At 38.8% G+C, this 24020-nt stretch overlaps 1 pseudogene; it reads right to left on the reverse strand.

Moving 5' to 3' along the window:
• Positions 1 to 940: 940 nt before the first annotated feature.
• Positions 941 to 1484, reverse strand: LOC129669902 (RNA polymerase II subunit A C-terminal domain phosphatase SSU72-like; annotated as a pseudogene).
• Between the last annotated feature and the right edge of the window lie 22536 nt (positions 1485 to 24020).

Below are 24020 nucleotides of genomic sequence, written 5' to 3' on the forward strand. Positions count from 1 at the left end.
GTCATTTGGGAAATGGAAATCAAAATGACCCTCAGATTTCACCTCATACCCATCACAATGGCTAAGATCAAAAGCTCAAGGGATGATGCATTCTGGAGAGATTGTGGAGAAAAGGGAATCCTCCTCAGTTGCTGGTGGGAATGTAAACTTGTACAACCACTTTGGAAGTCAATCTGGCGCTTTCTCAGACAATGAGAAATAGTGCTACCTCAAGATTCAGCTATAACACTCCTAGGCATATATCCAAAATATGCTGAACCATACAACAAAGACATTTTCTCAACCATATTAGCAGCAGCTTTATTCATATTAGCCATCATCTGGAAATAACCTACATGTCCCTCAACTGAGGAATAAATACAAAAAGTGTAGAACATTTACACAATGGAATACTACACCGCAATTAAAAACAAGGAAATCATGAAATTTGCAGGCAAATGGATGGAACTAGAAAAGATCATCCTTAGGGAGGTAACCAAGAAGCAAAAAGACACATATGATATATACTCATTTATAAATGGATATTAGCCATATAATATAGAATAAACATATTAAAATCTACAGATCTAAAGAAGCTAAACAACAAGGAGGACCCTAGGGAAGATGCTTAAACCTCATTCAGAAGGGCAAACAGGATAAACATTGGAAGTAGGAAAAGACAAGCAATAAGACAGGAGCCTTCCACAGTTGACCTCTGAAAACCTCTACCCATCAGGGTATTGAAGGAGATACCAAGACTCATAGCCAAACTCTGGACAGAGTGCAGGTAATCTTATGAAAGAAAAGGGATATTCTATTGCTTTTTAAACTCCATAGTCATACAACTTATTTCATCAGCAGTTTCTTTTACCACAAACTGTACATGAATGCAGAAACAATGTCAGGAATCAGCACTAACCATGGACTCTTTCAGGCATCATCAGAGGGCAGCCTGCAGTACTCAGTAGAAGCAGACATTGTGTGAGAAGGTCTTGCCAATCTTTACCTCAAACATCTGCAGCATCTTTGAAATCTTGTCATCCACATGATGTTCATGATAATAAGGCAGAGCTTGCAGATGAGTTAGACCTCAAGGGTAGCTTTTTTGTAGTTGTTGGGGATATTCACATTGATCAAATGCACCAGTTGACACACCTCCTGTTCCCTGGCATTTGGGTATTCTACCACCTGGTTAGACATGCTCATCACATGTGAAGATCACATCGAAGAGATCTTTGCTGATCTGGAACCATTCAGGGCCAGACATGTTTCTCCGGTTTCTATCCAGCATGTGTAAAATGCCATTCTGGGTGTAAAAGGCTCTATCCTTTTTCAGCAGGTCAAGGTACATTTTGTCATATGTGGTTTGGAAATCATAAATGTTCAGGTGTCGTCCCAGGAGTCTTCACAAAGCCTCTGGTTCCAAAGGATTTCACATTGAATCCTTGTTTTCCCAGGACCCTGCTTGCCTCCATGCTCTGGTTTTGGTTGCTTGAGCACACCATGGACCATGTGGAGTGGATGACATGACATGGTAACAGCAAGTGCAGCTTCAATAGAGATGTCTCTCAGATGCTAGTGAGCAGTAAAATGGTCACTAAATGGCATTTTAAAGTCCCGGCTATAATCACGCTGGCTGGCTGCCCAGACTGAGGTTGTGTGTTGCTCCTATGTGGGTTCAAATGGTAAAGGTTTTGGGAACCACATGGTTTCTGATGCTCGGAGAAGGGCTGACAGGCAGTTGATGTGAGGTCACCACCAACATTCTGCAACAAATTTCTCATAGTGTGCCATTTAAAATGGGCACAGTAGCCTCTGCTGTCATTCCAGAACTCCCACGGTGCAACACAAATAGGAGAATCCATTATAACCATATAGGCCAGCCAAGTTAGTGTACCCAGAAATGAATAATGAAAAAGAGACCCTATCTCAAACAATGAAAGGTGATGACCAACACCTGAGGCTAGGCTGTCTTTTGACATCTATACATATGTATGGACAATCAAAATGCTCTTTCCAAATTATTTTTAGATATTTATATGTTTGTATGGATATGTGTGCATCTAAAAATAATTTGGAAAGAGCAGTTTGATTTTTTTATTATCATCCTGCCTCCTATGATTAGTTTTATATGACTGTATGCAAGTGGTTTTGGTTTTTTCTTTGTGTGTGTGTGTTGGGGCTTGAATCCAGAGCCTTGCACATGGTTCATAAGTGTCCTGTCTCTGCACCATACCACATGCTTGAAGTCTTTCTTTTTCTTTCTTTCTTTCTTTCTTTCTTTCTTTCTTTCTTTCTTTCTTTCTTTCTTTCTTTCTTTCTTTCTTTCTTTCTTTCCTTCCTTCCTTCTTTCCTTTCTAGAAACATTACCTTATGTTCCTAGTTTTCCATTTTTTTTCTTGGAACCTAAATGAAAACTCTTCTATGTTATTAGTATTTTCCTTCTTAAAAAACAAAAGCAAAAGCAAAAAAAAAAAAAAAAAAAAAAAAAAAAAAAGGAACGACCCTTCAATACCTTCTTCAGTAAGACAGAAGCGATATCCTCCATCTCATTAAATCTTTCTTACTGATGCTTCCGTAACATATAGCTGGCATCTGTCCATGCAAACTCAATTATGGGGACTAGAGATGTATGTTAATTGGTGGGTTGTTTGCCTAGCTTTGGAGAAAACCTAGATTCAGTACCCACCACTGCATAAAATGAGAAAGGTAGTGGCACCTGCCTGTAATCCTATCACTTTGGAGGTGGTGGCAAGAGGACCAGATCATTTTCAGCTACACAGAAAGTTGTATACCAGCTTGGGCTACATGAGACTTTGTCTCAGAAAAAAAATTAATTGTAAGCCTTTCCAACGGTCCCTACGTTTATATTCCTTAGAACTCTAAGGGGAAATATTAAAGTGAACACATTTACCAGTCATAATACAACACTCAACTTGATTACTAACTTCTTTTACCATCTGCATAGTATCAGTTTCAGACTTTCACTACTCTAAGTCTTCAACCTACAACCTTCACTCTCAACAGATCCGTTTTCCATGAGCTTTATAGTTTACTTGAGAAATATAGCATCTTTCATACCATTTTTGTCGATATATTTTCAAGTGCATTATGATAGAAACTTTAAAACATACATAAAACTAGAGAGGATTGTATACAAAAAAATTCTTACATACATATAATCAATCTTCAATAATTGTCAGCTGACAGTCAGAAATTGTTCATCATCAGCATCCTTTAAAAACCTCACGTCTAGTAATCATTTTATCTTGCATCTACCATATCACTCCAAAAGAAGTTTCCTTTCTATCTGACCTTGTTCAATGTCTAAGATGTAGATTACATCAAGGTATGTATTATCTATTTTTCCAGACCTTTCAAATCTTTGCTCCAATTAGAAATCAGTATTTAAGCATAATTTCTATATTTTCATATTAGGAAACATATACACACATGCACACAATGTTATGTTATATATATATATGTGTGTTATATATTATCTTTCACCTTCCATTTTTTTAACTTTTATTAATTACACTTTATTCATTTTGTATCCCCCCATAAGCCCCTCCCTCCTCCCCTCCCGATCCCACCCTCCCCCCCTTTCTGCATGCATGCTCTCACCTTCCATTTTTATCCCAGTGTATACAAAGAATTCTGTATTCACTTTGTTTTATTTACTCCCTCCTAAACTTAAAGCAAAAGGATTTCAGGCACACAACTTTCCTGGGACAGTGCTAAGTTGAGATCAGTGATGTTCTTTTGAGAAAGGCCTTAAATCTCTCCTGTATCTTGTCCAACATTTGGCATTGACCCTGACTTCTCTGTGCTCAAACTTTTGCTTCCTCTTGTTCCATGAGAAGAATTTCTCCTCTATGTCCTTGTTCATGTATAGCCTCTCCTTCCGCTAACTCCTTTGACTGTGCCTTTTAAAATGTGGGTGTTTTTCTGGATCTGTTCTTGTTCCTTCTATCATTTACACTCTAACGAGCTGCAGTATGTTATCACCATCTGTACAGTATTTCTCAACCATTTGGAATCTAATACTAGAACCATAAGGTTTTTAATTAAAATATCCATTTCTACTTGTAATTCATTTTAAAATACAAAATAATGAGGAACAATACCATTTTCATAACAGAGAAAGTGATAAAGTCATTTGTAATCTTTTTGCAGTGTATATGTTAAGTAGCTTGGAATTTAGGTCAAATTCCATGGTATTATTCCTCTTCTTTATACTAATTTATAAATCCTCTGTTCGGTCTTCAGTTGTTGAAAAAGTATCAAGTATTTGCTGCATTTTCGAGGTACATTTTGGATATCAATTAAGTGTAGAAACAAAAATTATAAAGACAATTCTAACTAAAAATTAATATTTTGTTTTGCATTAAACTGAATAACACATTGCAGGAAAACACTGGGATAGATGTTTTAGTTTGGGAAATTGCAACAAATAAATTGCTAATCTACTATTTTAGTTGCATTCCATTCTTTGTAATTTATTTTTTTTAAGATATGATTTTTCTAAACCTGGCTCCTTGATTAGCTGTATACCATAAAACACCTCCTTGTTCCACTGTATACAGTAAACTTACTATCTCAATCCAGATGTGTAAAGTAAACACACTGAGTTTCAACGTTATACCCCCCACCAAAACAAGCATATCCACCTAATCCCAGCTTTTCTGTTCATTTGTGTCTCCCCTTTCTTCATTCCTTCAGGGCCTAAAGCAGGTTTCCAGGAACAAGCTGTGTGTTGTTCATACAGCATATGTGAAGGCCAGAGGACAACTTGTGAGAGTCAGTTCTCTCCATCCTTCGTGTTGGTTCTGGGGAGTGTAGCTCAGGCTCTTAGATACCCTTACTTACTGAGTTATCTTTTCAGCCTTTGTTTTCGTTGCTCTCCAAAAAACCAAACAAACTAAAAATCAAAAAAAAAAAAAATCTTCCTTGTATCTTTAGGAAGTATTTGGAAGTAATTTAAAAAATACTGTCCAAGATCTATTAATGACTTTTTAAATTAAAATATTGTATTAATTACAGTTTATTTACTTTGTATCCCAGCTATAGAACCCTCCCTCATTCCATCCCAATTCCACCCTCCCTCCCTCATCTCCTCCCATGCTCCTATCCAAGTTCACTGATAGAGAAGGTCCTCCTACCCTTCCATATGACCCTAGCTTATCAGGTCTCATTAGGATTGGCTGCATTGTCCTCCTCTGTGGCCTAGCAAGGCTGTTCCCCCATTGGGGGGGGTTCAAAGAGCCAGCCACTGAGTTCATGTCAGAGACAGTCCCTGTTCCCCTTAATAGGGACCCCACTTGGATAGTGAGCTGCCATGGACTACATCTGAGCAGGAGTTGTAGGTTATATCCATGAATGACCCTTGGTTGGAGTATCAGTCTCCAAAAGACCCCTAGGCCCAGATTTTTTGGTTCTGTTGCTCTCCTTGTGGAGCTTCTGTCCTCTACAGGTCTTACTATATCCCCCTTCTTTCATAGGATTCCCTGCATTCTGCCTGAAGTTTGGTTATGAGTCTCAGCATCTGCTTTGATACACTGCTGGGTAGCGTCTTTCAGAGGCCCTATATGGTAGGCTCTTCTCCTGTTTTCTGTTTTCTCCTTTGTGTAATATCCATCCTGTTTGTCTTTGTGAGTGAGGAGTGATCATCTTACCCAGGGTCCTCCTTCTTGCTTAGCTTCTTTAGGTGTACAGATTTTAGTATGTTTATCCTATCGTATAGGTCTGGTATCCACTTATAAGTGAATATATACTGTGTGTGTCTTTCTGTTTCTGGGATACCTCACTCAGGATGATCTTTTCTTGATCCCACCATTTGCCTGCAAATTTCATGATTTTCTTCTTTTTAATTGCTGTGTAGTATTTATTAATGACTTTTTAAAGTGACGTGAATAAACCTGCATAATGTTACAAAGGAGTCAACTCTTGATCTTGAAAATTTTGTATTACAAGTTAGTTTTCACAAGATCTCTCTACTTGTCTTCAGTGGAAAACCAACTTTTAGTCCTGGAGTAATAGTTTGATTGTTGCACAAATTGTGTAGGAACCAGAGGAATGTATTTACTGACTTTATTCCTGACAAAGATATTGTTATATCAACTCCCATGTCATATTTTCTTGGGACAAACTTCTTCTGAGATTCAACTTATATCTTAATGGAAAAGAAGGCTGGAAGTGATAAGCATGGTTAGTTGTGATGGTAGGCTTGATGTTATAATCATCACTGAGAGGAAGAAACTATTATTATGTCATTTCTAATTTATAGATGGTAAAACTGTGGCTCAAATGACTATTCTTTGCACAGTAGTGAATTGGGACTTTTCCCTTCAAGTGTTGCTCTTCATTAGTATCCTGTGCTCCTTTCTATAATATATGCACTGTGTGTAGCCATTATTTTCCTACACTCATGTGTGACTATTCCCTTTCTTCTGCCTAAAATCCCTCCATAGCCAGAGGAAAGAGGGCAAACGCTCCCTCATTCGTGCAAAGTGCCTGTGAGTATGGATTCTCTTCTTTTTTTTCTCTAATAACTATGCTGCACAAAACTTCATGCTGTATAAAATTTTAGCGATGTAAAATACCCATTTACATGCTTCAGTATTTTGTAGATAAGAAATTCAGGTAAGACAAAGAGAAGAAACCTTGTCCCTGTTCCATTTAGCATTAACCAAGATAGTTTGAAAGTTGGGGGCTGGACTCATGTAAAATTTACTCACTACTATTTATGGTGGTTTGGTGTTCTGGAGGCTCCAGAAATTGGAATTTTTTTCTTTCCTTCATGTCCTTCTTTTCTCATTCTCTTTCTCCTTGTCCTCATTTCCTGCCTTTGTGTCTCTCTCTATATGGCAGAATCAGATCTCCCAGAGGAGGGAATGGGGAGGAAAGAGAGGGACAGCAGGAGCATACCAGGCAGAAACTTTGATAACCTAACATCAGAGATCAGGTACACCCAGTTCTTATGCATTTCTTTCATTAGACATGACTTGCTAAGGCTGTTCTAATATTGAAGAAGACTCCATGAGCTCTACAGTTCTGTGTGGAAGAGAGACACTAATCATATGTTTCCACATGTACACAATAAATATGTTTTATCCAAGGGTGTTGTGATGGAAAAGATCAAGGTATATGTATTGATATGGAAGATCTACAGCATAACAAAAATTTAAACCCCTCCTCAGATGTAGCCCATAGCCTCATTTTCCAAGTGGGTTCCCTAGTAAGGACAGCAGGGACTGTTTCTGGCATGAACTCAGTGACAGGCTCTCTAATCACCTCTCCCTGAGAGATCCAGCCTTACCAGTCCACAGAGAAAGACAATGCAGCCAGTTTTGATGAGATCTGATAGGGTAGGGTCAGATAGAAGTGGAGGAGGACCTATCCTATCAGTGAACTAGAGAAGCATAGGGGGAGAAAAGGGAGGGAGGGTGGGATTACAAGGAGATGAGGGAGGAGGCCACAGCCAGGATACAAAATGAATACATTGTAATAAATAATAATAATTTAAAAATGCAAAAAAGTAAAAGTGATATTTGAGCTGATCTCAGCCATCAGTTTGTCTTAGCCTTGAGCCATCCAAGCTAGATACATGCATGTGCGGCATAATTCCAATGATTATTTACTTCTTTATTTTACCTTTCTACCGGTTTTTATTGTTTTACCTTTATTAGCCAGAGTTTCACTGTATAGCTCTGCCCGGCCTGGAACTCATAGAGATCTTCCAGCCTCTGACTCTCAATGTCCTGACTACCTGTGCATTTTTAAATGCAAAGACACTGCTAAATTTGTTTTGATAGTGTTTCCATGGAAGTATGCTTAACATTTTGTAATAATTTCTGTAGGAAGTGTCTAGAAAAGGTATAGTTTTTTTTTTTTTTTTAACTTGACAAGGATTTACTCCAGAATATCCAAAAACTTGCTTTGGTTTCACTAGCTTTAGGAAACAGGTAAATCTGTCTCTTTTATGTTCTCAAGTCTTTCCTTTCTGTTTTCTTGTTACAGTTATAAAGCATGGATCCAGTGTTCTCTGACACCCCTGCAATTTGTGAATGAGAATTCCTGAAAAGAAGCTGTGTCTGCAAAAACTGATTAACTGATGATTGTAGTCATGTACAAAGGTTGTGTTATTGCAGATCCAGAACCTAGTTACACTTTGTCTTGTGGTAGCTTTAGTCCCCTATCTGGCCATTCCTTGTTTACCCCTAGAGCACTTATCTTGGGCTATGTGTTTGTCCCCTTCTGGAGTGTTTGCCTTGGGCTCGCTTTCGTATTCTATCTTGCCATTCCTTGTCTACTTCTGGAGATATCATCCTGTTATTAGTAGATAAAAATTTTAAAAACCCTTTTGAATGGTATTAACTTAGCAGACCACTAGCTTCCGCCAATCCAAAAGCTAACAGTGGCATCAGATCACATCTTGAATCTTATAACTAAGATTTCTTTACTTTACTGTAACCACCTTTTTCATATTCCCACCAGCATAGTGGGAAAGTATCTTTATTTATGACTTGTTTTTTTGTTCTGTAACCATAGAAACTTCATGAAACTAATTCCATGTTAGGATGTGGAATTAAGGATAACCTAAATCTCTGTTCCTCAGCTGTGGACATTCTTATTTAGCTCTAAAATAAGCTCTTATTTAGCTCTAAAATTTAGCCCCCTGCCATTTGAAGAGACAGATGTGCTTTTATGTTAACAAATTGAAAGGCAACTTCCATGTTTCTTCCTTCAAATCTGACTGTCTGACTAGTTGAACATAGAAGATACATTTCTGAACCTGGGCTTAAGAAGTTAGAAGCTTCCATTTCTTGGACTCTATAATGGTTAGTCCCATAACTAAGCTACCACATCAACAGGCCAAAGTGAAGATCAAGTAATAACATGAACCAGCTTACCAGCAATGTGAATGAGCCATCTTGGAAATAGATTTCCTAGTTGAGGTCAAGTCATGCCCTTCCTGGCACTACACAGAACAAAGGTCAACATTCTTCTGTGTGCTGCCCAAATTTCAGATTCATAAATAAATGAATGTTGCTTTCTTTTTAAGATGTCAAGTAGTAGTTTGATAAAGAGGAAGAGGTAACCAAACCTTTCAGTTATTTCATACTTTTCTGCCTCTCACTGTCCCTTTCCTTGTTAATTTCATTTGTGTTTCACTAAATCTATCTACAATTAGTGTATAATTTCTGCTTCTGGAAAAAGGACATGCTTTTATATTTTTATACTCTTTACAAAATGTTTGACAGTAGAGACTCTGTTTTAACATTTATATGTTGACTGAGTAGAAGTATTCTTAATTTTGATCAAATTGGATTAATTTCTTCTTAACTGCTATTTTTAATGAAAGGTGATTGGGACACTCTGTAGAGCTGTTGAATCAAGATTCCTAGAGTGAGAAATGGAAAATAAATTTGTTAAACTTCACAGGTAAATTTTACACTTACCAAAATTTGAAAATCTTTGCACAGGTTGTTATGTAACCTACCTCTGGAATAAGGCTTATCAGTTAGTTAGCTATTACTACATCACCAATAATAGTGTTACTATTTTTATGTATTTTTAGATTTTTTTATTAATTCAATTTATATCTCAGACATAGACCTATCCCACTTCTTTTCCCAGTCCCATCTTCTTTTCTTCATTATCTCTCTCCTATTTCGCAGAATAGGAGAGCACCCCTACCCACACACCCCAGATCATCTATTCACTTTTGGACTGAGTTCATCTTCCTCCCCTGTGGCATCATAGGGAAGTCTCATCAGGGGGAAATGATGAAAACAACAACAACAACAACAACAAAACAGGCAACATAGTCCATGACAGAGAGATCCCCTACTCCCCTAACTAGTGGGCCCACAGGAAGCCTAAGATACCCATGGATCTTGGCTTCGTGTGTTTTGTGCATTTTAGTATGACCATCCTACACTAATGAATAAAATTCACTTATAAGTGAGTATATACCATGTGTGTCTTTCTGGGTCTGTGTTACCTCACCCAGGATGGTCTTTTCTAGTTCCATCCAATTGCCTGAAAATTTCATGATTTCCTTGTTTGCATGGCTGAGTAGAATGCCATTGTGTAAATGTACCACAGATTCTTTATCCATTCTTAGGATGAGGGATATCTAGGTTGTTTCTAGTTTCTGGCTATTACGAAAAAGCTGCTATGAACATGATTGAGCAAATGTCCTTGTTGTATGGGGGAACATCTTTCCAATGTATATACAAGAGGGCTACAGTTAGGTCCTAGGGCATGGCTACTTCTAGTTTTCTGAGAAAGCACCAGATTGATTTTCAAAGTGGTTGTTTAAGTTTGTGCTCACACCAGCAATGGAGGATGGTTTCCCTTACTTCACATCCCTCTCCAGCATGTGCTGTCACTTAAGTTTTTAATTTTAGCCATTCTAACAAGTGTTAGATGGATTCTTAGAGTCGTTTTGATTTGCATTTTCCTGATGACTAAGCATGATTAGCATTTCTTTAAGTATTTCTTGACCATTCGGGATTACTCTGTTGAGAATTCTCTATTTAGCTCTGTAGCCCTTTTTTTTTTCTTTTTATAAAATTTATTTATTTATTTGTTTGTTTATTATTACAATTTATTCACTTTGTTCCATATAAAGTAATATATAAAGGTAGACCTATCAGAATCACACCAGACTTCTCAACAGAAACTATGGAACACAGAAGGGCCTGGGCAGATGTCATGCAGACTCTAAGAGACCACAGATGCCTACCCAGACTACTATACCCAGCAAAGCTTTCATTCAACATAGATGGAGAAAAAAAAATTCCATAACAAAACTAAACGTAAACAAAATCAACACAGCAAACCAACCCTACAGAAGATACCAGAAGGAAAACTCAAAACCAGCAAAATCAACTACAACCAAGAAAACAAAGGAAGTAGAATAGTCTGTAATAAAATTAAGCATAGAAACACAGTAATACCACCAACACCAAAATAAAAGAAAAGGAACTAACATTCAATGGTCCCTATTATCTACCAACATAATGGACTCAACTCTCTAATAAAAGACACAGACTGACAGAATGGTTGTGGAGACATCATCTAACACTCTGCTGCATCCAAAAAAAACCACGAATCTGCTACAAAGATAAACACTACCTCAGAATGAAGAGCTGAAAAAATATTTTTCAAGCAAACAGACTCAAAAAACAAGCTAGGATAGCAATCTTAATATCTAATAAAACAGACCTTCAAACCAAATTAATCAAAGAAGATGAGGAAGGGCACTTTATTCTCATCAAAGAAAAAATCAACCAGGAAGGCATGGCAATCCTAAATATCTCTACCACAAATACAAGAGCATCTGTATTTGTACATGAAACATTATTAAAGCTTAAGTCACACACCATTCCCAACATGTTAATAGTGGGAGACTTCAACACTCCACTTTCACTAAGGGACATATCATCTAGATAGAAGCTAAATAGGAAAATAATGACATTTACAAAGGTTCAAAATCAATTTACTTAATAAATGTCTTCAGAACTTTTCACCCAAACTCAAAAGAGTATAACTTGTTTTCAGCACATCAAGGAACCATCAGAAAAATTAAGCACATATTCAGGCACAAAAAAAGCCTCAACAAATACAAGAAGATTGAAATAATCCCTTGTACTATCAGACCACCAAGGCCTAAAACTAGACAACAGATATAACAAAATGCATACATACACATGGAAACTAAACAACTCTATTCAATGACTGCTTGGTCAAGGAAGAAATGAAAAAGAAATTAGGGACATCCTAAAATTCAATGAAAATTAAGACACAATTTACCCAAACTTAGGGGACACAATGAAAGCAGTGCTAAGAGGAAAGTTCATAGCACTAAGTGCCTTCAGAAAGAAAGTTGATACATCTCATACAGGCAACTGAACAGCACACCTAAGAGTCCTCAAAAAAAATGAAGCAGACACACCCAAGAAGAGTAGATGATTGGAAATAATAATTTTTGAAGCTGAGATAAATGAATTAGAAACAAAGAAAACAATTCAAAGAATCAATGAGAACAAGAGCAGGTTCTTTGAGAAAATCAACAAGATAGACAAACCCTTAGCCAAAGTAACTAAAAGGCAGGCAGAACCTATCCAAATCAGCAAAATCAGAAATGAAAAAGGGAGGCAAAATGACAGACACTGAGGAAATCCAAACAATCATTAGGTCTTACTACAAAAACCTCTACACGATAAAAAATTGAAAATCTTAATGAAATGGACAATTTTCTCAATAGATTCCATTTACCAAAATTAAATCAAGATCACGTAAATAGATTAAATAGTCCTATATCCCCCAAGGAAATAGAAGCAGTCATCAAGTCTTGCATCCCACAAAAGGCCATGGCCAGATGATTTCAGTGCAGAATTCTACCAGACCTTCAAAGAAGAGCTAACACTAATTCTCTCCAAATTATTCCACAAAATCAAAACAGAAGAAACTTACCAAACTCATTCACAGTCATCTGGGCACCAAAACCATACAAAGACCTAACAAAAAAAATGAGAACTTTAGACCTATCTCTCTTATGAACATTTATGCAAATATACTCGATAAAATACTTGCAAACTGAATCCAAGACACATAAAAGATTTCATCCTTCATTATCAAGTAGGCTTCATCCCAGACATGCAGGGGGTATTCAGTATACGGAAATGAATCATTGTAATCCACCATATAAACAAACTGAAAGAGAAAACCACATGATAATCTCCTTAGATGCCAAAAAAGCATATGACAACATCCAACACCCATTGATGTTTAAAGTCTTGGAGAGATCAGGGAGACACAGCAGATAGCTAAAAAGTAAAGGCAATATACAGAAAACCCATAGCCAACATCAAATGAAACAGAAAGATATCGGTAGATCAAAAGATCTCCCATGCTCATAGATTAGTAGGATTAACATAGTGAAAATGGCCATCATTCGAAAAGGAATCTACAGATTCAAGGCAATTCCCATCAAAATACCAATACAATTCTTTACAGACCTTTAATGAAAAATTCTCAATTTCATATGGAAAACAAAACAAAACAAAAACTCCAGAACTGTTAAAACCATGCTGTACAACAACAGATCATCTGGAGGTATCTCCATCTGTGATATCAAGCTGTACTAAAGAACAACAGTAGTAAAAACTGCATGGTACTGGCATATAAAAAGAATGGGGCATCAGTGGAATTGAACAGAAGGCCCATAAATAAATGCAATATGCTTGATTTTGGACAAAGAAGTCAAAACCATACAAAAGAAAAAAGACAGCATCTTCAACAAATGGTGCTGGTCTAACTGGATGTCTACATGTAGAAAAATGCAAACAGACCCATATATATCACTGTGCACAAAATGAAAGTCCAAATGTATCAAAGATCTCAACATGAAACCAGACAAAGTAAATTAGTTAGAAGGAAAAAAGTGGGAAAGAGCCTTGAACTCATTGGCACAGGAGACAACTTCCTGAACAGAACGCCAACAGCACCAGTTCTAAGATCAACAATCAATTAATGGGACCTCATGATCCTGAAAAGCTTCTGTAAAGCATACAACACGGTCATCAGAACAAAACAACAGCCTACAGACTTGGAAAGGATCTTCACCAACCCTATATCTGACAGAGGGCTAATATCCAGAACATATAAAGATCTCAAGAAGTTAAACAGCAACAAATCAAGTAATCCAATTTAAAAAATGATACAGAGTTAAACAGAGAAGTCTCAACAGAGGAATATCTAATGGCAGAGAAATACTTAAAGAAATGTTCAACGTCCTTAGCCATCAGGATAATGCAAATCAACAAGACCAGAGATTTCATCTTACTCCCATCAGAATGAATAAGATAAAAAACTCAAGTGACAACACACGCTGGAGAGGATGTGGAGAAAGGGAACCCTCCTCCATTGTTGGTGGAAATCTAAACTTCTACAACCTCATCCTCTCCAGCAACTATTGTCACTTGAGTTTTGATCCTGGCCCTTCTCCTGGGTGTAAGATGAAATCCCAGGGTTATATTCATTTGCATTACACAGATGACTAAGGACATTGAACATTTCTTTAAATGTTTCTCTGCCATTCTATATTGCTCTACAGAGAATTTTTTGTTTAGCTCTGTACCCCATTTTTTCTTTTTTTATTAATTACAGTTTATTCACTTTGAATCCCAGCTATAGCCCCCTCCATCACCTACCAATCCTACCTTTCCTACCTTTTCTTCTATGCCCCTCCCCTGGTCCAATGATTGGGTAGGTCCTCCTCCCCATCCATCTGACCCTAATCTATCAGGTCTCATCAGGACTAGCTTCTTTGTCTTCCTCTGTGGATTGGTAAGGCTGCTCCCTCCTCAGGTGGAGGTAATCAAAGAGCCATCCCAAGAGTTCATGTCAGAGACATTCCCTGCTCCCATTATTATGGAACCCTCTTAGTCACTGAGCTGTCATCGGCAACTTCTGTGTAGGGGGTCTAGGTGATCTCCATGCACAGTCCTTGTTTGGAGTATCAGTCTCAGAAAAGAGCCCGTGCCAAGATTTTTTGGTTCTGTTGCTCTTCTTTTGGAGCTCCTGTTCCCTCCAGGTCTTTCAATCTCCCCCTTCTTTCATAAGATTCCCTGCACTCTGCAAAAAGTTTGGCTATGAATCACCTCACATGTTTTGATACTCTGCTGGTTAGAGTCTTTCAGAGGCCCTCTATGATAGATTCCTGTTCCCTGTTTTTTCCCTCTTCTGATGTCTATCTTGTTTGCTTTACTGTGTGAAGGTTGGGCTTCTTAACAGGTCCTCTTTCTTGATTAGCTTCCTTAGGTGCACAGATTTTAGTATGATTATTCTATATTATATGTCTAATATCCACTTATAAATGAGTATATACCATGTGTATCTTTCTGCTTCTGGGATTTCTCACTCAAGATGATCATTTCTAGATCTCAGCATTTGCCTGCATATTTCATGATTTCTTTGTTTTTAATTGCTGACTTGTATTTTCTTGTGTAAATGTACCACAATTTCTTTATCCATTCCTCAACTGAGGGGCATCTGGGTTGTTTCCAGGTTCTGGCTATTACAAATAAAGCTGCTATGAACAAGGTTGAGCAAATGCCCTTGTTGTATACTTGAGCATTTTTTGATATATGCCTAGTTGTGGAGTAGCTGGATCTTGAGGAAGCACTATTCCTAATTATCTGAGAGAGAGCCAGAATAATTTCCAAAATGGTTGTACAAGTTTACATTCCCACCAGCAATGGAGTAGGGTTGTTCTTTCTCCACATCCTCTCCAGCATGTGTAGTCACTTGAGTTTTTGATCTTAGCCATTTTAATGGGTGTAAGGTGTAATTTCAGGGTCGTTTTGATTTGCATTTCCCTGATGACTAAGGATGTTGAGCATTTCTTTAAGTGTTTCTCTGCTATTCGATGCTCTTCTATTGAGAATTCTCTGCTTAGTTGTGTACCCTATTTTTTTAAATTGGATTAATTGATTTGTTGCTGTTTATCTTCTTAAGTTCTTTATATATTCTGGATATTAGCCCTCTGTCTGATATTGGGTTGGTGAAGATCCTTTCCCAATCTGTGGGCTGTCGTTTTCTTCTGACAACAGTGTTCTTTGCTTTACAGAAGCTTTTCAGTTCCAAGAGGTCCCATTTATTGATTGTTGATCTCAGAGCATGTACTGTTGGTGTTCTGTTCAAGAAGTTGTCTCCTGTGCCAATGAGTTCAAGGCTCTTCCCAAGTTTTTCTTCTAACAGGTTTCTGAATACCTCTTTAACATAGTACTTTAAGTCCTTGCTAGAGCAATAAGACAGCTGAAGATCAAGGGGATTCAGTTCGGAAAGGAAGAAGTCAAAGAATCACTAATTGTAGATGATATGATAGTATAGGTGAGTGACCCCAAAAATTCTACCACGGAAATCCTATAGCTAATAAACACCTACATCAAGTGGCTGGATACAAAATCAACTCAAAAAATTCAGTAGCCCTCCTGTATACAAAAGACAAAAGGGCTGAGAAAGAAATTAGGGAAACAACATTCTTCACAATATTCACAAAGAACATAAAGTACCTTGGTGTAACCCATTTTTTAATTGGATTACTTGTTTTTTTGCTTTTTAATATTGAGCTCCTTATATATTCTGGATATTAGCCCTCTGTCAGATATAGGGTTGTTGTAGATCCGTTCCCAGTCTACAGGCTGTCCTTTTGTTCTGACGACAGTGTCCTTTCCATTAAAGAATATTTTTAGTTTCATTAATTGATTGTTGATCTTTGAACCTCCTCTTGTACTGTTGTGTTTAGGAAGTTGTCTCCTGTGCCAATGAGTTCAAGGCTCTTTATTAATTTTCTTCTAACAGGTTTAATGTGTCTGGATTTTTTATTTGCATATGTACTCATTTTATTTAAAACATAATATACCTTCTATAAAAATTAGAGAAGTTTTTTTAACTTTTATTAATTACACTTTATTCATTTTGTATCCCCCCATAAGCCCCTCTCTCCTCCCCTCCCCATCCCACCCTCCCCCCCTTTCTGCTTGCATGCCCCTCCCCAAGTCCACTGATAGGGGAGGTCCTCCACTCCTTCTTTCTGATCTTGGTCTATCAGTTCTCATCAGAAGTGGCTGCATTGTCAGGGTTCTAGGTTATCTCCACGGATAGTCCTTGGTTGGATTATGAGTCTCTGGGAAGTTCCCTGTGTTCAAATTTTCTTGTTCTGTTGCTCTCCTTGTGGAGTTCCTGTCCTCTCCAGCTCTTACTATTTCCCACTACTTACATAAAATTCCATTCACTCTACCCGACATTTGGCCATCAGGCTCAGCATCTACTTTGACAGTCTGCAGGGCAGAGGCTTTCAGAGGCCCTCTGTGGCAGGTTTCAAGGTTGTTTCCTGTTTTCTTCTACTGGCTTAAAGAGGCTCTCTGTAGCAGGTTCCTAGGTTGATTCCTGTTTTCTTTTTCTTATGATGTCCATCCTCTTTGCATTTCAGGATGAAGATTGAGCATTTTTAGTTAGGGTCCTCTCTTTTACTTAGTTTGTTTAGATGTACAAATTTTAGTGGGTTTATTCTATGTTGTATGTTTATTTGAGTGAGTATATACCATGTGTGTCTTGTTTTTTCTTCTGGGACAACTCACTCAGGATGATCCTTTCCAGGTCCCACCATTTACCTGCAAATTTCATGATTTCCTTATTTTTCATTGCTGGGTAATATTCCACTGTATAGATGTACCACAGTTTCTGCATCCATTCTTCAGTTGAGGGGCATCTGGGCTGTTTCCACCTTCTGGCTATTACAAATAAAGCTGCTACAAACATGGTTGAGCAAATGTCCTTTTTGTGTACTTGAGCCTCTTTTGGGTAAATGCCTAGGAGTGGTATGGCTGGATCTTGAGGAAGTGGTACTCCTAGTTGTCTGAGAAAGCACCAGATTGATTTCCAGAATGGTTGTACAAGTTTACATTCCTACCAGCAGTGGAGAAGGGTTCCCCTTTCTCTACAACCTCTCCAGAATGTGTTGTCCCTTGAGTTTTTTATCTTGGCCATTCTGATAGGTGTAAGGTGAAATCTCAGGGTTGTTTTGATTTACATTTCCCTAATGGCTAATGAGGTTGAGCATTTCTTTAAGTGCTTCTCTGCCATTTGATATTCCTCTACAGAGAATTCTCCCTTTAGCTCTGTTCCCCATTTTTTAAGTGGATTACTTGGTTTGCTGCTTTTCACCTTCTTTAGTTCTTTATATATACTGGATATGAGTTCTCTGTCAGATAAAGGGTTGGTGAAGATTCTTCCCCAATCTGTAGGCAGTCGCTTTGTTTTGATGACAGTGTCCTTTGCTTTACAGAAGCTTTTCAGCTTCATGCGGTCCCATTTATTGATTGTTGCTCTTAGAGTTTGTGCTGTTGGTGCTCTGTTCAGGAAGTTTTCTCCTGTACCAATGAGTTCTAGGGTATTGCCCACTTTTTTTTCTAGCCGATTTAATGTGTCTGGTTTTATGTTGAGGTCTTTGATCCACTTGGACTTCAGTTTTGTGCAGGGAGTTAAGTATGGATCTATTTTAATTTTTCTACATGTAGACATCCAGTTGGACCAGCACCATTTGTTGAAGATGCTATCTTTATTCCATTGTATGGTTTTGGCATCTTTGTCAAAAATCAGGTGTCCATTAGTGTGTGGGTTTCTTTCTGGGTCTTCTGTTCGTTCCATTGATCCACCATTCTGTTTCTATGCCAGTACCATGCAGTTTTTATAACTGTTGCTCTATAGTACAGCATGAGATCAGGGATGGAGATACCTCCAGGAGATCTTTTATTGTAGAGCATTGTTTTAGCAATTCTCGGTTTCTTGTTATTCCATACGAAGTTAAGAATTTTTCTTTCCAGGTCTGTAAAAATTGTGTTGGCAATTTGATGGGAATTGCATTAAATCTGTAGATTGCTTTTGGTAAGATGGCCATTTTTACTATGTTAATCCTACCAAGCCAAGAGCATGGGAGATCTTTCCATCTTCTCATATCTTCTTCTAATTCTTTCTTCAGAGACTTGAAATTTTTTTCATACAAGTCTTTGACTTGGTTGGTTAGGGTTACACCAAGGTACTTTATGTCATTTGTGGCTATTGTGAAGGGTGTTGTTTCTCTAATTTCTTTCTCAGCCCTTTTGTCTTTTGTATACAGGAGTGCTATTGATTTTTTGAGTTAATTTTGTATGTGGCCACTTTCCTGAAGGTGTTTATCAGCTGTAGGAGTTCCCTGGTAGAGTTTTTGGAGTCACTCATGTATACTATCATATCATCTGCAAATAGTGATAATTTGACTTTTTCCTTTCCCATTTGTATCCCTTTGATCTCCTTCAACAGTCTTATTGCTTTAGCAAGGGCTTCCAGCACTATGTTGAAGAGATATGTAGAGAGTGGGCAGCCTTGTCTTGTCCCTGATTTCAGTGGAATTGCTTTAAGTTTCTCTCTGTTCAGTTTGATGTTGGCTATAGGCTTGCTGTATATCGCCTTTACTATGTTTAGATATATGCCTTGTATCCCTGATCTCTCCAATACTTTAAACATGAATGGATGTTGGATTTTGTCAAATGCTTTTTCAGCATCTAGGGAGATTATCATGTGTTTTTTTTTCTTTCAGTTTGTTAATATGGTGGATCACAGTGATGGATTTCCGTATATTGAACCACCCCTGCATACCTGGGATGAAGCCTACTTGGTCATAGTGGATAATATATTTGATGTGTTCTTGGATTCGGTTTGCAAGTATTTTGTTAAGTATTTTTGCATCAATGTTCATAAGGGAGATTGGCCTGAAATTCTCTTTCTTTGTTGAGTGTTTGTGAGGTTTAGGTACTAAGGTGATTGTGGCTTCATAGAATGAGTTTGGTAATATTCCTTCTGTTTCTATTTTGTGGAATAGTTTGAAGAGAATTGGAGTTAGCTCTTCTTTGAAGGTCTGATAGAATTCTGCGCTGAAGCCATCTGGTCCTGGACTTTTTTTGGATGGGAGACTTTTGATGACTGCTTCTACTTCTTTGGGGGATATAGGACTATTTCATTGATTTACCTGGTTCTGATTCAGCTTTGGTAAGTCAAATTGATCAAGAAAATTGTCCATTTCATTTAGGTTTTCAAATTTTGTTGAGTATAGACTTTTGAAGTAAGTCCTAATGATTGTTTGGATTTCCTCAGTGTCTGTAGTTATGTCCCCCTTTTCATTTCTGATTTTGTTGATTTGGGTGGTGTCTCTCTACCTTTTAGTTAGCATGGCTAAGGGTTTGTCGATCTTGTTGATTTTCTCAAAGAACCAGCTCTTTGTTTCATTGATTCTTTGAATTGTTTTATTTGTTTCTAGTTGATTGATTTTAGCCCTGAGCTTGATTATTTCCCGCCGTCTACTCCTTTTTGGTGTGTCTGCTTCTTCTTTTTCTAGGGTTTTTAAGTGGGCCATTAAGTTGCTTGAATGAGCTGTCTCGAATTTCTTTTTGAAGGCACTTAGTGCTATGAACTTTCCTCTTAGCACTGCTTTCATTGTGTCCCACAAGTTTGGGTATGTTGTGTCTTCATTTTCATTGAGTTCTAGGAAGACTTTAATTTCTTTCTTTATTTCTTCCCTGACCCAGCTGTCATTTAGTAACAAGTTGTTCAGTTACCATGTGTTTGTAGGCTTTTTGCTATTTCTGTTGTTGTTGAAGACCAGCTTTATTCCATGGTGATCAGACAAGATACAAGGGATTATTTCAATCTTCTTGTATCTGTTGAGGCTTGCTTTGTGCCCAACTATATGGTCTATTTTGGAGAAGGTTCCATGAGGTGCTGAGAAGAAGGTAAATTCTTTTGTGTTTGGGAGTAAGTTCTGTAAATGTCTGTGAGGTCCATTTGATTCATGACCTCTGTCAGAGATATTGTTTCATTGTTTAATTTCTATTTTGTTGACCTGTCCTTTGTTGAGAGTGGGATGTTGAAGTCTCCCACTATTAATGTGTGGGGATCTATATGTGGTTTAAATTTTATTAATGTTTCTTTTACAAATGTGGGTGCTCTTGTATTTGGGGCATAGATGTTCAGGATTGTGATGTCTTCTTGGTGAATTTTCCCTTGATGAGTATGAAGTGTCCTTCCCCATCTCTTTTTATTAATTTTGGTTGAAAGTCTATTTTATCAGATATTAGAATGGCTGCTCCTGCTTGTTTCTTGGGTCCATTTGCTTGGAAAGTCATCTTCCAAGCTTTTACCCTCAGGTAATGTCTATCTTTGTGCCTTAGTTGTGTTTCTTGTATGCAACAGATTGCTGGGTTTTGTTTACATATCCATTCTGTTAATCTGTGTCTTTTTATTGGAGAGTTGAGTCCATTGATGTTGAGAGAGATTAATGACCAGTGGCTGTTAGATCCCTTGATTTTGATGTTGGCTGTGATCATAAGGTGTGCTTGGTTGCTTTTTGTTTTACTGTAGTAAGGTTAATTATTTCCTGTGTTTTCTTGACAGAAGCTAATTTTCTTGGGTTGTATTTTCCCTTCCAGTGTCTTCTGTTATGCTGGATTTGTGTGTAGGTATTACTGAAATTTGTTTTTGTCATTGAATATCTTGTTTTCTTCGTCTATGAGGACTGAGAGTTTTGCAGGGGATAGTAGCCTGGGCTGACATCTGTGTTCTCTTAGGGTCTGCATGATATCCTTCTAGGCCCTTCTGGCTTTCATAGTCTCTGTTGAAAAGTCTGGTGTGATTCTAATGTGTTTGCCATTATATGTTACTTGGCCTTTTTCCCTTGCAGCTTTTAGTATTTTTTCTTTGTTCTGTATACTTACTGTTTTGACTATTATGTGGCAGGAGGATTTTCTTTTGTGGTCAAATTTGTTGGGTGTTCTGTAGGCCTCATGTATTCTTATTGGCTTCTCCTTTAACTTGGGGAAATTTTCTTCAATGATTTTGTTGATAATATTTTCTGGGCCTTGGAGAAGGGAGTCTTCTTTTTCCTCTATACCAATAGGTTTTGTCTCTTCATATTGTCTTGGATTTCTTGGACGGTCTGTGTCAGGAATTTTTTGGATTTAACATTTTCTTTGACAGATACATCAATTTCTTCCATTGTATCTTCTACACCTGAGATTCTTCCTTCCATCTCTTGTAGTCTGTTGGTTATGCTTACCTCTGTAGTTCCTATTTTCTTCCCTAAATTCTTCTACTCCATTATTTCCTCCATTTGTGTTTTCTTTAATTTTTCCAGTTCTATCTTCAGTTCTTGAGTTGTTTTGTTTACTTCCTTCACCTGTCTGATTGTATTTTCCTTTTTTTCTTTTAGTTCCTTCAACTCTGTTTCTTTTATTTCTTTCAGTGATTTAATTATTTCTTCTCTGAAGGCCGCAAACTCTTTGGCTGCATCTTCCTGTATTTCTTCACGGATGGCCATAATCTGCTTGTCTTTAACTTCTTCCAATTCTTTATGGATAGCCATGATCTGTTTGGTTTTATCTTCCTCTAATTCTTTATGTATTTTATTTGTTTCCTCTATTATCCTCTCATCAGCATAAATGTAAGGTCATCTTCTTGATTTTCTATTATGCTGCGTTGTCCAGGGCTGTTTGCCCTTGGATGGCTGGGTTTTGGAGATGCCATATTGCTCTGTCTTTTGTTGGTTGAGCTTTTGCGCTGACCTCTACCCATTGGGCTGTTTTAGGTGTTAGCTGTTAGTTTCTGTGCTTCCTGGAGTCCTGAGGTAGGGAGAATCCCCTTGTCCGGCAGATGATTTTTCCTGAAGGATTCCTACTCTGCTTTTTGGTTATGGTCACTGTATGGCCAGTGTTTCTCAGGAATTGCCACTGCTCACCTCAGGTGTATAACCCTGAGTAGTAGCTGTGTTCTTTGTTAGGCAGGGGGGATCTCCTCTTACCCATAGAAGTTCTCAAGACAGCTGCCCCACTGCTGGGTTTCTCGTTATAAATTTAGTGTGCTGCTGCTCTTGTTACAGTTTTCCAGGTACAGTCCTTTTGAAGAACCTGCTGATTCCCTAGCTGTGGGGTTTTCTCCCAACAGGGAAACTCAGTCTGTTATCCTGGGGCCCACAGTTCTTTCCGGGGAAGTGAGAGGAGTGCCCAGCAAGTCTCTGGGCCAAAGGCTGAGTGCTCTGCTCTGGGCCTGGAGAATGTGCACCTAGGTTGAGTTGGCGCCTGGGGGCACTGCTCTGGTCTGGAGGCTGGGTGCCTCACTCTGGACCAGAAGCTGTGTGTCCCTGTCTGTGATGGCGGCTGCAGGCACTGCTCTGGTCCAGACGCTGTGGGTACAGTCCTCTTGAAGGACCAGGGATTCCCACAGTTTTGTCAGTCTAGCTAGGGATAACTGGTTGATCCTTGGCACAGTATCTGAGGGCTGCTGTAATGGCTCTCTGGCTTTTGTAGGTCTGAGGATGCAGCTGTGTGTCCCAGTGCCCTAGGGGAACTCAATAATGGTGGCTGAGCACAGCGCTCCTGCCTGCATTAGAGCTTAGAGTCTGTGTGATTCCAGGAAGTGTTTTGGTGCTGGTTGTCCTAAGCTTTAGAGCTGATGATCCCCTCCTCTGGGGGTTTCCTCCTGCCAGAGACATGCAGTCTTTGCCTTGGGACCGCTGTTCTGTCTGGTGTGGCGAGTAGAACCCACAGGCACAGATGCCCGTTTGTGGCTCCGCCTTTCTGGCCATTTGGAGCCTTGGCTGCTGCCTAAACTGGGTAATTTTCCCTATTCCCTTTTGGAGTGTTTTGTCAGTCTAGCTAGGCTAGACCCTGGGCTTCTGCCTAAACTGGATAATTTTCGGAGACCTTTTCGGGGTGGGGGTGTTGGCTGAGTGCTCTGAGATCAGACCAGCCGTTTCCGTCCCTGTGGGTTTGCACCTGACCGTGAAACTCAGTCTGTGGTGCCCTGGTGCCCTGGTGCCCTGGTGCCCTGGGGGCCCACAGTTCTACCTGAGGCAGCGAATGAGGCGTGCAGGCAGGGCTCTGTGCAGGCACCTGGGTCCCCAGCTCTGGCTCCAGGCTGGCTCCTAGGGCGCTTGCGGAACTCGAGTCTTTTCCAGGGGATGTCTGGGTGACCTAAGGTCGGTCCCAATCGTTTCCTGCTCTGTGGGGTTATCTCTCGACTGAAAAATCCAGTCTGTGATGTTCTGGGCCCACAATTCAGTCTGAGACAGTGACCAGATCACGCTGGCGTGTAGCTCTGGACTGGCGACCATGCGCCTGGTGGAACCAGGATCTCTTCGGCGGTTTATCAGGGTGAGTTAAAGCTGATTGAATCCCCCACCGTGGGGTATCCTCTCACCTGTGAAACACAATCACTTGTGTTTTATGGCCACGAGTTCTGATTGCTGGTCACTGTGCCAATCCTGCTGTGCTGCTGCTCAGAATGAGAGTCCTCCCGGTGCCGCCATCTTGCCCCACCCCCCAGTGTGTCTGGTTTTTGTTTATGTATTTGACCTATTAGGAGTTTCCTTTTGTGCACGGTGATAAATATAGATCTATTTGCATTTTTCTACATGTAGACATCCAGTTAAACCAGCA

This window comes from Psammomys obesus, unplaced genomic scaffold, assembly GCF_907164565.1.
Source record: "Psammomys obesus unplaced genomic scaffold, mPsaObe1.curated_primary_1811, whole genome shotgun sequence".
NCBI lineage: Eukaryota > Metazoa > Chordata > Mammalia > Rodentia > Muridae > Psammomys > Psammomys obesus.